Here is a 14,201-nt window from a genome sequence, read left to right on the forward strand (position 1 = left end):
GCAGGAGAATCACTTGAATCCAGGAGACAGAGCTTGCAGTGGGCCGAGATTGTGCCACTGCACTCCAGCCTGGGCAATAGAGCAAGACTGTGTCTCAGAAAACAAAAACAAAAACAAAATAAAATAAAATAGCTAGAAGGAGAATGTTGAACATTCTCAACACAAAGAAATGACAAATGCTTGAGATGATGAATATGCAAATTACCATGATCTGATCACTCTAAATTGTATGTATCAAAACATCACTATGTACCCCATGAGTATGTATAATTATTATTTGTTAATTAAAAAGTAAAATTAAAAGAAAATGTAACCAAAGCTCGCTAATCTGTTACCCTGTCTGTGGAGCCTGAACACTCAAGTTCAAAGTATAGATCTGTCATTTCCTCTTATGATTTTGTTTATTTTATTCCTTGTGCTTCCATTTCTTCAATGTGTAAAATGATAAATTATTATGAGGACTAAGTGAGTGAATATTGCTAATTGATTAAGGGCAGTGCCTGGCATACTAGCAAAAGCTCGTATTATTAATATTTGCCAGAACATAAAGTATGATAAAGAGCCACATAGGTAAGTGAAATCATCTCATTTGTTCCTCAGCGATAAATTTCAGAGACTGTGTTATTTTTGGCAATGCTGATGGCAGAGAAGCGCCCGCAGTGCCAGATGAGTAGCTACAGAAACCTCAGGGAACCAATTTGAGACTGCACACAAGAAAGTGCAACAGTGACTTAGGATAGGGCTCTCAGAGCTTGGATGTGTACAGCCTCTCTTGCACCAAACGTCCCCTCCTCCCCAAACCAGCTCATCCATGAGTGTATTAGATTTGTCTGAATTTACTCAAAAGTCTTAGGGAAATTTAAAAGTTGTATAAGAAGAATAGCATATGAGCCAACATGAGCACTGATATCTCAAAACAGCAATTTTATTTATTTATTTGGCTTTACTCTTTCATTAACTCATATTTTATCTCATTCCAGAAATGATCTGATATGGCAAGCTGTTGGTATTGTTGTCATTTTATTTGTCATTAACTTGTAGGGCCCTGAAGGAGTGCAGAGTTGGTGAGAAGCCTGAGGTTCTTTGGGGTGGGAAATAGTAGCTGGAAGAGAGGCAGAGGAGAAAGGCTCCCCATCCTCGACTCGGCTCACACTCAGCTTGGGGCTAACCATGGTTATGAAGACGGCACACAGACATTCTAAGATGCGAACTGCATCTGGCATGAACTAACTGCGAACATTTTTAGAGAAGAGCCACATAGGTAAGTGAAATCGTCTCATTTGTTCCTCAGCGATAAATTTCAGAGGCTGTGTTATTTTTGGCAATGCTGATGGCAGAGAAGCACCCGCAGTGCCAGATGGTTAGCTACAGAGACCTCAGGGAACCAATAAGAAAGCCAGAAATTTGAAACAAACAAACAAACAAACAAAAAGCTGCCTCACCTTAGAGTCTGTGGAATTGACTCTGGAATTGAGCTCTCATAGTGCTTTAGGCATACCCGATATTCAAATAGTCCTGTTTTATAACATGTTTGTCACCTAAATTGAATTTCCATTAGTGGAAGGGATTTGCTTTTTACATATTGCCTTTCTGTGATGTAAAATTGTGGAGAACAATAGGAGAAAAAGCATGGGGGCTATCGTCAATAAATGTGGATTTGGTTCCAGGATTTTGACCTAAATTTGATCTATATTGACTATATTCCTTTGGGTAAATTATTTTCACCCTAGGCAGTCTTTCTTATCTGAGAGAATTATTCAAAATTGACACTAGGTGGTGCTCTGCTCCCACTGGCTCTACAAAAAATTTAATTGAGGCATGTCTGAGGTTTCCAATTTCTTTTACCAATTCTGCTACACGTGTTGGTCAGGAGTATTGCAAAACAAAATAGCAACCAAAACTACAGTATTTGAAACACAATTTTTTCAAGAGACACAAGAAAAATAAAATTATAACAGTTTGCTATTCTGTGGCTACCGGTTTTTTAGGATACCCTATGTTCTTAGATACCAAAAGAAGGTGTTCTAATATATCTTAAAAATACACTTCTCCCAAAGGAAAAATAAATCATTATGTTAAAAAGATACCTGCACCAGTACGTTTATCATAGCACTATTCATATTAGCAAAAATTAAGAATCAACCTATGTCTATCAATAGATGACTGGATAAAACAAATGTGGTACAATACAATGGAATACTGCTTAGCCCTAAAAAGAATAAAATCATATCTTTTGCAGCAACATGAATAGAACTGGAGGCCTTCAGAAAGTATCTGAGTTATTTTACTTAAGTACAGCATGTTCTCACTCATAAGTGGGAACTAAATAATGCATACATACGGACATAGAAAGTGGAATCGTAGACATTGGAGACCTGGAAGGGAGTGGGAGTGAGATGAGAAATTACATGTTGGGTACAATGTACACTATTCAGGTGTTGGCTACACTGAAAGCCCAGACTAGGCAATAAATTCATGTAACAAGACCATACATACCCCCTAAATCTATTTTTTAAAAAAACACACTTCTTAAGAACATATGGGGAATAAGGGGAGGAATGGCATTAGGACAAATACCTAATGCATGTGAGGCTTAAAGCCTAGATGATGGGTTGATGGCTGCAGCAAACCACCATGGCACATGTATACCTATGTAACAAACCTGCACGTTCTGCACAGGTATCCCAGAACTTAAAGTATAATAATAATAAAAAAAGATAAAAATAAATAAATAAAAAGAATGTAAAGTCTATCACTTTTTCTGAGGTGTAACAAAGAGTTCCTTTTTCTGTGTAACAGGGTCATCTGGATCGTTTTTGAAAAAATGTAAAATAGCAATACAGAAACATTTTATTTATTCAAATCAAATTACGAACAATCCTGAGTTCTCTACAAGCTTCAATTCAAAATAGACCTTTGATGTCTTTCAAGTTTAAAGCACTCTTTTCAATTGTGACTTTTAGACTTGGAAGAGCCCTGGCAGTTTGAACTCAAGTAAATGCTATGTGAATGTGTGGCTTTATTCTTGATTTAATTCAAAATGCCATCTTATTGCTTAATAGTTCCCCTTCCAATTAGAAGAAAGACTGATTTCTCTGAAGTGGAGGAATTGGGGTTAACAAGATTATTATTCCTGGACTTCTAAGAGCAGGAAGGAAAATAGGGAGATCGTTATTCTATAAGAACATGTGTATGTATAAGCAAAACAGCAACAACAAGAAAACACTAAACAATTAAAACTCATCAATGTCTGGCAAAGGAGATGTTTTATTACTGTTGTAAATTCTGTATCTAACTTTAAAAGTTTGAAAATGGGATTCTGTATATGGAAGTTAAAAAATTTATTTCACATATATTCTCTGGAGGTATATTAATTTTTAAACAACTTTTGGTAATGCCCACAGGTCTCCAAAATTTCAAGTTTTATATTTTTAAAAACTCAGTATCTGCAAGTTTATACTTAAATTCAGTAAACTACTTGATTTGCAAATATACTGACATTTTCTACTAGTCAGATAACTGAATGATTCATATTGTTCACTTTTCATGTGCTATGATATCATAGAACTATGAAGTTATCACCAGTTTAGTTACAAGATTCTTGAAAGATTCTTCTAGTTTGTTTAATATGTTTACAACACATCTATAGCTACTGATAGTTAAATTACTTAATCTCTAAGAAATACAAAGATATTAGGCATAAAACATATTTTAAACTAAGAAACATCTTTTCCATTTGATGAATTATGCACAGCAAAACAAACCTGCTAAGTAACAACAAATATTCATATAAGTAATATTTATATTGATATCATCTATTATTTTTCTATGTATATTATATAGTGTCTTGTAGAATATTTTGACAATATATTCTGAATAAAATACTTCCGGTAAATAAGATTTACAAAGGCTAAGTTAGATAATAAGTTCTTAATTTTCAATGAGGGTAATGGCGTTTATTTTTTTGTTTTTTTTTCAACTGACTATCATAGGTCAGGCACTGTGGCTCACGCCTGTAATCCCAGCACTTTGAAAGGCCGAGGTGGATGCATCACCTGAGATAAGGAGTTCGAGACGAGCCTGGCCAAGGTGATGAAACCCTGTCACCACAAAAAATACAAAAAATTAGCTAGGCATGGTGGTGGGTGCCTGTCATCCCAGTTATTTGGGGGGCTGAAGCAGGAGAATTGCTTGAACCCAGGAGGCCAAGGTTCCTATGAGCCGAGATCATGCCATTGCACTACAACCTTGGCACAAGAGTGAAACTCTGTCTCAAAAAAAGATAAATGAATAAAAAATAAAAATAAAAAACGGGCTATCATAATATGAAACGTCATATATGAAACCTTTTCCTTATGATAGTTCTTAATTTCTATTAAAACAGTGAAAGGATTTAAATCTTGATTTCCAATGTATTGTAAGAAAACACTTTAATTTATTAAATTAGTATTTTTCTGTGGCTCTTTGGCAATGGAATGTTTCAACTTTATTGTTGGTATGGTCTCAGGCAAATGATTATAAGGATTTTTAAATTTAATGATTTGTTATTCAAAATTTGCTGTTTGTAGCCAAGTAAATTTCAAAACAAAACGTAAAAACAGAGAAATCTTACCTACATTTTACTTTATTTATTTATTTATTTTTTTTTTTGAGACTGAGTCTCACTCTGTCACCAGGCTGGAGTGAAGTGGCACAATCTCAGCTCACTGCAACCTCTGCCTCCCATGTTTATGAGATTCTCCTGCCTCAGCCTCCCTATTAGCTGGGACTACAAGTGCATGTCACCACACCCAGCTAAATTCCATACTTTTAGTAGAGACAGGGTTTTGCCATGTTGGCCAGGGTGGTATGGAACTCCTGACCGCAGGTGATCTACCAGCCTTGGCCTCCCAAAATGCTGAGATAGCAGGCATGAGCCGCCACGCCTGGCCTATTTTACTATTTCTTACATATGTGCTAATGCTTAAGAGATTGCTAAATTAAAATTTTTTTTTTCCTTAAAAATTTGCTAAGAGGGCAGATTTTATGTTAAGTGCTCTTATCAAACAAAACAATAACAATAAATAAAAGGACGGGAGAAAGCTTTTGGAGGGAATGGATATATTTATGGTACATATTGTGGTGCTGGTTTCACAGTGTATACTTATCTTCTAATTCCTCCAGTAGTATACATTAAATAGGGACAGCTTTTTATATATAGATCATACCTCAATAAAGTGGTTTAAAAAAATAAAACAGACTTTCCCAAGTACTGCATTTTTCTATTATTTTCCATAAAGATTGTTAATTGCCTTAATATTGTTGATGCAATTTTTAAAAACACCCATCTCTCAAAACAAAATAATTGAAATAGTGCAATTTGTCTGGCAAATCCAAGATTTCAGATTTGCTCCACAGAACCAGTGTGGTGTGAACCAGTAAGGAAGTGCAGGCAGCAGAGATGGAAGTACTGATGAGGACTTTATTCTTAGTGTCATGCAATGTCATTCATGTCCTATGTACTTTTACTTTCAACAATTTAATAACAACTTAAAAGTCTATTATGTAGGGACACTAGACCAACACACCTTTGCTTCACTCTATACTATTCTATACTACACTATACTATACTATACTATACTACACTACACTATACTTCACTCAATACTACTAAGCCTGCTGAGAGAGGGTCTACCAAGCACACTGTTTGCCCTGGTGCAGTTTTTAATCACTTATATCAACACTAGAAATATAAGCATATGCTCCTTTTCCATCTTCCTCCATCCCACTTGCCATATCTAGATAGTGCCTGTTATCCGTACTTAATCATCTATTATAAATCACCTTAAAGTATTCATCAGGGCTTTTTTTATTGGAAGAGGAAGATACTCAATTGAATTTAAGCAAAAAGAGAGGATTTATTGACTCATGTAACTAAGTCTAAGTACAGAGGTGTAATCAACCTCAGAAAAAGGGTGTTTAGGGGCTTCAATAATGCTGTTGTGCTCTTCCTATATTTCTTATCTCTCAATGTCTGTGTGGCCTTATTTGCGGCTATTTCCAGGAGCTCAGGTTTGTCAACAGGGCTCATACTCTTTTCCTTTGTTCAACTTGTCTTTACTTGGCTTGATTTGTCACATTAGGACCAGGTATGTGATAGGCAAGATGACCACCAGTAACTTCAGACTTCTTACTCCTAACTTCAGTATTCCATCCCACAGGGGAAAGAGACTGTTGCCCCCCAACAGTCCCAGCAAATAATTTTTGGGATAATTTGGTCTTTCTGACTTGAGACATGCTCCTGCCCCTGAACCATCTAGCTGTGGAAAGAAGACGCATTGATTTGCCATGACTGAGACTTGTTCTCCCCACTGTGGCAAGGAATGGAGAATTGGCCCCATCTGAACCTGTGGCAGGACAGGCTGCAGACAAGGACAAGCTACAGACAAAACCCCTCAGACACCGAGTTAAAGAAGGAAGCGGTTTATTCGGCCGGGAGCATCGACAAGACTCCTATCTTAAGAGCCGAGCTCCCCGAGTGAGCAATTCCTGTCCCTTTTAAGGGCTCACAACTCTAAGGGGGTCCACTTGAGAGGGTCGTGATTGATTGAGCAAGCATGGGGTATGGGACTGGGGGCTGCATGCACTGGTAATTAGAATGGAACAGAACAGGACAGAGATTTTCACAGTGCTTTTCTATACAATGTCTGTAACCTGTAGATAACATAACCAATTAGGTCAGGGGTCGATCTTTATCTACCAGGCCCAGGGTGTGGTGCTGGACTGTTTGCTTGTGGATTTCATTTCTGCCTTTTAGTTTTTACTTCTTCTTCCTTTGGAGGCAGAAATTGGGCATAAGACAATATGAGGGGTGGTCTCCTCCCTTATTCCCCCTACCTTTGAGAATCTCACTCAATAGTGGGAGTTCTCTCTTTCTCACTACCCATGTCTTCTTGCGAGACAGATTGATAGTGATTCATACAGTACACTTGTGCTGAAGCATTTTGGTGAACTAAGGTAGCAATGAAGCTTTTTATTATTTGAAGAAGTACAGGTAGCAAGCAAGGGAGCAGTAAGCAGGTTCCTATTACTATTATAACTCCTATTATAAGAGTTTTAAATCCTCCTAGAGCTGGGAACCATTTTCCAAACATGGCCCCAGGATCAAATCCATGCCACACTTGCGTGGGCACATGTGCCACTTTTGTCATATCTCTAACTATGTCTTCAACTACTTGCCCTTGATCATCTGTGTGTAGGCAGCAATCAGTAAGGTTAAATTTTCTACAGACCCCTCCTTCAGTTGCTAGCAAGTAGTCAAGAGCCAATCTATTTTAATAGATAGCACTTCTCATCTGAGTTTCTTGCCAGGCTAGAATAGTCAAGGCTCTGCTGGTTTTATTAGTGATTATTTCTAAGACAGCTTGTAACTGTATGATTCGGTTGATCAGGTAAATGGGGGTCCGGTATCTCCATGAGCTGTCTTGTGCCCAAGTAGCAGGACAATAATATTGTGTGATTCTCTCAGGGGACCATTCATCATCTTTCCAATTTCCTATAGCTATGCTTCTCTTTTCGTGGGAAGCATAGACAAGGAAGCCCAGGAGTTCACCTGTTTTTATGGGCAGTAGGAAGAAAGATGGTTTAATAGTGCCAATAACACAACTACCTGCACACTGGTCAGGTAATTTGGTATAAGCTCTATGCCCACATATCCAGTATAATCCAGTGGGGACTGTCCAGTCCCGGTGGGACTCCGGGTGGGTCCACACAGTTTGCAACTTTGTGAATTTGCTAAATGGATTCCTCTCTGTGTGATTTGAACTCCACCAAGTGACTGTTTTTGTGGGACCATTATACAGTTTCTGTCTCAGACAACTAAGTCGTCCTGTGGGGTGAGTGAATTCTTTTCCTTCTCTAGCTATGCAATATTGTCCAACAATTGAGGCTTTTAGGATCTAGAAAATATCAGGGTGATTCTTTTGAGCAGGAAATTCATCAGAAACTGGGTCTGTAACAGGTACTAATTCTCAGGCTTCCCATGGCCATTGATCTCCCATTACAGTTCCTCCACATACATAACATGAAGTGACACCGAGAGACTGGGCTACATGCTCGGCTAATTGCAAAAACAAATTTCTTGTTTTTCCTGGAATTTCTGGTACTGGCACATTTAGTTCATCATAGAAAGTTTGAAACACTGGCTCAGGAGAGTGTTTGTAAACTTCTCCTCAAACCAAGATATTTACTTGAGGATCCTGTCTGGCCCCATTGATTCCTAAGGTCACACGCTCCACTTTTTTCCAGCGAGGATCAAGGGAATTGGTTATTACTACCTCTAAGTACAGGAAGGGCCATTTTTTCCTTTCTGAAGGTGGGCTGGATCCTTTTCATTTTTTATCCAAGTGGCCCAAATGACACAAGACTAATATCCACATTCATTTCCACGCAGTCCTAATTCAAGACAAATGTACTGATTTTTGGTCATGTAGCCTTTTTCCTAACTAAAAGTGCCACATTTGCTTCGTAACTCATTGCTATTAAAGACAGCACAGGCATCAAATTTCAAGATTACGCATTTGGGCACCCCTTTTTCTTCTGTTCTGGCTAATACTTCACTTGTATCATATATGAGTCCTCACCAGTCTTCAGTCCTTAATCTTATTTCAAAAACTGTGGACATGGGAGGCTCAGAGGGGTCATAACACACATCTGGTCAGTCGTTTCCTGGGCTATATACCTTGTACTGAGTGTCATTATATAAACATGTTCCTTTTAAGGTTCCTAGACATTCATAGTAACGATAGAACAGAAAGATTGTTTTAACTTGTTGCCCTACCTCAGTAACCTGATGTATACACTGAGAGCAGTCCTCCATGCGGGGAAAATCAGTGGAAGTTTTTACTATTCAAGTCCAAATTATAAGGAAAATGAGTCTTATGAGGATTCTCCTCATGCTTCGGCTGTGCGTAGACCAGTCAGCTTCCAGGTGTGACTGGAGCAAGGCTTGTCGTCCTCCTCAGAGTCACTTTGCAGGAGTTGTCCGGGCTCGGTTTTGCCTCCTAGGTTTCAGCTGCTGCAGGTTTCACATGACTGTGGTGGATCCAGGCTGGGATTCCTTCTACCTTTACCGCCATGGGGGTGGTCAGGATGACGGTCTGAGGTCCTTTCCACCGTGGCCGCAAAGGGGCTACGTTCCAGTCCTTGATCCACACGCGATCACCTGGAGAGAAAGGGTGAACTGGGGAGAATAAGCTGATGGGACACCTCTCATTTACCCAAGTTGAGACTGTGTAATTTTTCCTAAAGCCTGTAGCTGTCGCTGTAATTCAATTTCACCTAACTCTGGGGGAGTGCCTGGAAGTTCCCCTAGTGTAGGAAGAGGCCTATGATACAGTATTTCATAAGGGGAGTGTCCTGTTTTCTTAGAAGGAGTACACCTAATTTTAAACAATACCATAGGAAGGGCCTGTATCCACTTTAATCCTGTTTCCTGATATACTTTCCTTAAACTATTTTTGATAGTCCGATTCATTCGCTCCACCTTTCCGGAACTCTGAGGTCGGTAGACGGCATGTAGCCGCCAAGTGATTCCTAATGCCTTTGCTGTCTTCTGTACCAAGTCAGCCACAAACGCCGGCCCATTATCTGAGCCGATTCATAAGGGCAGTCCAAACCTAGGAATAAGATCTCGGAGAAGCACACGGGTTATCTCATTGGCCTTTTCAGTTCATGTTGGATAAGCCTCTCCTCTACCCACCTAGAGTAAGTACACACAAGAACCAGCAAATACTTGTTACCTCCACATTTTGGCATTTCTGTGAAATCCACCTGAAAATCCTCAAAAGGAGTCACTCCATAAGCTTGTATGCTGGGCAGAACAGTGGGGCCTTGCCTCGCATTGCACTGTTGGCAAGTAACGCACCGTTGTGCTACTGCTTTGGCAAGGGCTAGCAAGTGTGAGACGTAGAAGTACCGGCCTAACAATTTTTCAAGTGACTCTTGTCCTAGATGAGTGGTTTCGCGTATGGCCAATACGACTGTGGCTTCTAGCAATTGTAGCACAGCTACCCTCCCATCTGGCAGTCTGATCCATCCTCCTTTTATTACTTGTCCCCCTTCTGTATGGAAGAAGTCTTTTTCTTCCTCAGGTCAGGTGTTTGAGGGAGTAAGGGGGCTGCTACCAATGCCAGGTAAGGGGTAGATGCTGCTTTTCGAGCTTCTGAATCAGCTCAAGAGTTTCCTAAGGCCACTGAGGTGGAGGCTCGCTGGTGTCCCCTGCAGTGCGTGACTGCCACCTCCTGAGGTTTCCACACTGCCTCTAATAATTGTAGAATTTCTTGTTGGTATTTTATGTCCTTTCCCCCAGAGTTTAACAGGTCTTTTTCCTTATATAATGCTCCATGCACTTGGAGGGTTAGAAAGGCATATTGAGAGTCAGTGTAGATGTTTACCATCTTACCTTCACTGAGTTCTAGAGCCCAAGTTAAAGCAAAGAGCTCAGCCTTCTGGGCTGAAGTGCCCTGTGGCAATGGTTTGGTTTCAATGACAGCGTCCAAAGTCACCACCGCATATCCTGCACCTCTTTCTCCTTGTGGGTTGATGAAGCTGCTCCTGTCCATGTATAACTCCAAGTCTACTGATGCCCATGGCTGGTCCCCAAGGTCAGGTCTGCTAGAATAGACTGAGTCCAACACCTCTACACAGTTATGCTCGACCGGACTCTCTGATACTGGGAGCAGGGTCGTGGGATTTAGTGTGTTACAGACTTCAATAGTTACGTGGGCTGTACAACTATTTTCACATAGCAAGATTTGGTACTTGGTTACTCTAGCATTTGTTAGTCAATGATGTCCTTTGGTATTCATCAAAGTTACCACAGCATGGGGGGCCTTTATATTCAGCTTTAGCCCAAGGGTTAGTTTATCTGCTTCTTGTCCTAACGGGGCTGTTGCTGCCAGGGCCCTTAGACATGGTGGCCAGCCTTTGGAAACCCTATCTAGTTGTTATGAGAGATAGGCCACTGGCCTTGGCCGGGGCCTCACAGTCTGGGTTAAAACTCCAACTGCCATTTTTTCTCTTTCTGACACATAGAGTGTAAAGGGCTTTGTCAAATCTGGTAGTCCTAGGGCTGAGGCCAACATAAGTTTTTCCTTCAACTTACAAAAGGCTTGCTGCTGTAGAGGCCCCATTCAAAAGGCTCCTGGTCACCCCCTTTTGTAACCCTGTACAAAGGTTTTGCTAGTACTGCAAAGTTTGGAATCCATAATCTGCAAAACTTCACAGCTCCTAGGAATTCCCTTACTTGCTTTCTGGTTCTAGGTTCCAGTAGGCTGCAGATGACCTACTTTCTTTCTGACCCTAGGCTGAGCTCCCCTTTCCAAACAGTGAATCCCAGGTAGCGTACCTGCTGTCTGCAGATCTGAGCTTCCTTCTCGGACACCTTATACCCACAGTCCTCCAGGTGCCAAAGCAGGGCATCCGTTCCTTTTGCACACCCGACTGCCCTGGAGTGTCCCAGCAGGAGGTCATCCACATACAGGAGCAAGACACAGCCTAGCTCTTTAGCAGGAAACTTTTGCAGGTCTCGAGTCAGGGCCTCCCCGAAGATAGTAGGGGAGTTCTTGAACCCTTGGGGAAGCCGGGTCCAAGTGTACTGAGTAGTGACACCTGACTCCGGATCTTCCCACTGAAAGGCAAACAGCTTCTGGCTCTCAGGAGCTAGTCTGATGCTAAAGAAGGCATCTTTTAAGTCCAAACAGGTAAACCAGCTGTCCTCAGCCAGCAGCAGCCCTAACAATGTGTAAGGGTTAGGAACTGTTGGGTGCAGAGTCACTGTAGCTTTGTTGACCAAGCACAAGTCTTGTCCTGGCCAGTAGTCCTTGGTCCCTGGCTTAGGGACAGACAGGATGGGGCTGCTCCATGGAGACTGGCAAGGAACTATAATTCCAGAGGCTTTCAAACGCCTGAGATGAACCTGGATTCCTTGATAGCTTCTCTGGGAACCGGATACTGCTTTGTCTAATTGGTTGGGCCCCAGGCTTCACTTCTATGAGTACAGGGGCTTGGTTGACCACCAGTCCCAGAGGATTATCCTTTGCGTATACTCAGGGGCATCGCTTAGCTAGAGCTGGTTTTATCTCTTGGCCTGGCTCAGTTAGAAAAAGTCTCCAGTCTTCCTCCTGGGGACCATAAGGGCCATAATAACTCCTGTTCCTGGTAACTTTAGCTGTAAAGAGCCCTGTTTTGTAAAGGAGATGGTTGTTCTCAGCTTGCTAAGCAAGTCTCTTCCCAGCAAGGGCAAGAGACAGTCAGGCATGTACAAGAACTGGTGAACTATCTCATATCCCCCCACTGAGCAGGTCCGTGGTAGACAGAAAGCCTGCTTAGTGGAAACTCCTATTGCTCCGATTATATCAATTGTTTTCTTGGATAAGGGGGCAACCGGGTTGGTCACTACTGAATATTCAGCACCATTATTGACCAAAAACTTAATGTCCTTGCCCCCAACTGTAATATTGACTGTCGGCTCCTTGGGGGGCGGGGCTTGAGCCCGGTCCCCTTCAGTCCAATAGCCCTTTAGCCAGATTGAACAAAGCTCCCTGGTCTTTATCTGAGGTCTTCTGTTTGAATCACCTTGCTTTTCCTTCAGTTGGGGACACTTATGTTTCCAATGTCCTATTTCCTTACAATAGGCGCATTGATTACGTTGCAAGCGTGGGCAATTAGACTGAGTATTCTTCCCGGAATCCCCCTTTCCCTCTCCTTTCGGGGGAATTCCCCTAATGGTGGTGGCCAGTAAGTCGGCATTTTGCCTAGCCTGGCGTTTGCCTTCCTTAGGGCTTTCTCTGTAGCTTGTTGCATCTCTATTCACAAACACTTGATTGGCTATTTCCAGTAACTGTGAGGTATTCATACCTGAAAACCCAGGCTGTTTCTGCAATTTTCTTCTGATATCTTCCATGTTTCGACTAACTAAGGCCATGTTAATCATGCGCTGGTTTTCAGGGCTATCTGTTATCAAAAGGAGTGTACATACGGTAAGCCTCACACAGTGTTTCATAGAATTGCGCTGGACTTTTCTCTTTTCCTTGGATGAACTCAGAGACCGTATTTACATTTGTAGCCATTTGAGCCCCTTTCTTTAGATCTTTTATTAATGCCTCATGGTACCATCTTAGCCTCTCCATGTCTGGTCACTCATTCGGGTCCCACTGGGGGTCTGTTCCTGGCAGCTGAATTCTTATGTATTCTTGGGGGTTTTGGTAATCAGCTGGGATGTGCTCTTCTAGCCAATTAGTTGCTGCCTGGAGCACCCTTCGTCTTTCATCTGTATTAAAGAGGTACATGAGCAGCTGGTGACAATCAGCCCAGGTAGGATTATGAGTCTGTATTGTTGCAGGAAGTCAGAGACCCCGAACAGAGGGACTGGTTGAAGCTGCGGCAGAAGAAAATAAATTGTGAAGATTTCATGGACATTTATTAGTTCCCTAAATTAATATTTTTATAATTTCTTACACCTATCTTTACTGCAGTCTCTGGACATAGACTGTGAAGATTTCAGGGACACTTATCACTTCCCCAATCAATACCCTTGGGATTTCCTATGCCTGTCTTTAATGTAATCTCTGAATCCCATCATTTTCTTCATAAACTGAGGAGGATAAATGTCGCCTCAGGACATCTTGATGATTGCGTCAACTGCACAAATTGTTTGTAGAGCATGTGTGTTTGAACAATATGAAATCTGGGCATCTTGAAAAATGAAGAGGATAAGAGCAATGTTCAGGGAACACTAGAGATAAGACTTCTGGTGGCCAGTGAGTGGAACGGAACAGAGCCATATTTCTCCTCTTTCAAAAGCAAATAGGAGAAATATTGCTGAATTCTTTTTCTCAGCAAGGAACATCCCTGAGAAAGAGAATGCGTCCTGAGGGTAGGTTTATAGACGACCCCCTTAAAGAGTGCCGTCTTTTATGGTCAAAGCCAAAGGGATGAAATAAGCTCCGGTCTAAGGCGTGCCGTCTTTTATGGTCAAAGCCAAAGGGATGAAATAAGCTCCGGTCTCCTGTAGCGCTCTCAGCCTTATTAGGACAAGGAAATTCCCACCTAATAAATTTTGGTCAGACAGGTTGTCTGCTCTCAAACCCTGTTTTCTGATAAGATGTTATCAATGACAATGCCTGCCTGAAACTTCATTAGCAATTTTAATTTCTCCCCAT

The sequence above is a fragment of the Colobus angolensis genome, unplaced genomic scaffold (assembly GCF_000951035.1).
Source record: "Colobus angolensis palliatus isolate OR3802 unplaced genomic scaffold, Cang.pa_1.0 Scaffold231, whole genome shotgun sequence".
In the NCBI taxonomy this organism is placed as follows: domain Eukaryota; kingdom Metazoa; phylum Chordata; class Mammalia; order Primates; family Cercopithecidae; genus Colobus; species Colobus angolensis.